We start from the raw sequence: 1,639 nt of genomic DNA on the forward strand, positions 1-1,639 counted from the left end.
GAGGGTGAAGCCAGAATGTTCCCTGGAGTCAAGGATTCTGAAGCTTCGTCTGACATACTTTGGGCATGTTGCAAGGAGGGACTTGTCCTTGGAGAGGGACATCATGTTTGGCAGAGTGCAGGGACGGTGCAGGAGAGGAAGACCTTTGATGAGATGGATCGATTCTGTGACTAGAGAGGTGGGAATACCTGCGTTTGAGATGGCTAGGTTGGCACAGGATAGAAGAGCGTACAGAGCTCTTGTACATAGGGTCTCTATGAGTCGCAAGCGACTTGATGGCACATAACAACAAAAACAACATATTAAGTAAAGAAAGAGAGAATTCTGGGCACTTCCCTCAGCAGAATGAGTTTCAATGACGTTGGATGACGGTCCTGGATATAAAGTTAGGCATATGGGTTGGGGTGATGAGAGTTATGTAATGCCCTTTTTTTTTGGTAGTTGTGGAGTATGAATAAGTTTGGTAGAAAGGGAGAAGGGATTGGGGTAAGAACTTTGTAGGAGCAGTGTGACTTTAGGAGAATTTTTCAAGGAGGAAAAGATTGTCTGGAATAGACACAGGTTGCATGTGGGGAGGGATGATTTGTGCCATGTATGCTTCCTAAGATAATAGGCTTGGTGATTGAGATTTGGGAGAAGAAAGAAAGACTGGAGAAGCTCATTAGGATTGGATTACGCTGGATTCTCCTTTTAAAGATCATTTCCTTCTGTGTGAGTTTGAAGAACAGGTATCTTATGCTGACAATTTGGATAATTATTGAGAAACTGCTCTAATATATAATGATCACCAATAGGATAATTTCTCTTAGACTGAGTGTGTGAGAACGGCTTAGCTAACATTTTTTTCTTAATTAATTTTCAGTGTTTCTCGGTTGCTTTACTTAAAGGCAATAAAGGATGAGAGCCAGCGTGGAGAAATACCGTCTAGAATGCATCATTTAAGTTAAATACTGAGGAAAATAGACTTTGGGGGAACTTAGAGTGTAGGGATTGGGTATTGTCATACCCAGTGTGAAAGAAGTATACTTTTATTGATAGGTTTTAAGTTTTGGATTCTATTATTTGGCTTTTGGGGCCAGTCACATGGGAGTATTATAAGGAGATGGTATATTTATATAATGACATTCTACCCGTTACTGAAAAATAATGAACTAGTAAAACACTATACAAGGTGGAGGACTCTGAGGTGGATAGACCAGGATATTATTTTGGAACAAATAAAGGAAAGAATTGTTTAAAGGGAATGTGTATTTAAGCACTACATGTAGGATAACAGCTGAGAATAACAGGGATATAAAGGTGATGTGGGTGTGGGTAGCTTGTTATACAGGGTTGTTGGGGTTATTTTAATGTCTGTAATTGTTAATTTGGCAGAGGGAAAAAAGGTAACTCAAAAATTTAAGACAAAATGACTCATCCTAGTGTCCAGAAGAAAGGAAATTCTTTTTATTAGCAGTGTCTATGCGTACTCAAGGTTTTTCTTTTCTTTTTTTTTTTTAATTGTTATTAAATTTTATTAGTTTTAGTGAATATTTACAGATTTTGGGTTTTCATTCTTGCACTGTTTTCTCTACCCTCCTCCCCAGTTTGTTCTTCTTCCCCACCCCCCCAAATGTCTGTTTTAATTGTCCAATTGCCA

Source organism: Elephantulus edwardii, unplaced genomic scaffold, assembly GCF_000299155.1.
Source record: "Elephantulus edwardii isolate Elephantulus edwardi_28Jun2011 unplaced genomic scaffold, EleEdw1.0 scaffold00594, whole genome shotgun sequence".
Taxonomy (NCBI): Eukaryota; Metazoa; Chordata; class Mammalia; order Macroscelidea; family Macroscelididae; genus Elephantulus; species Elephantulus edwardii.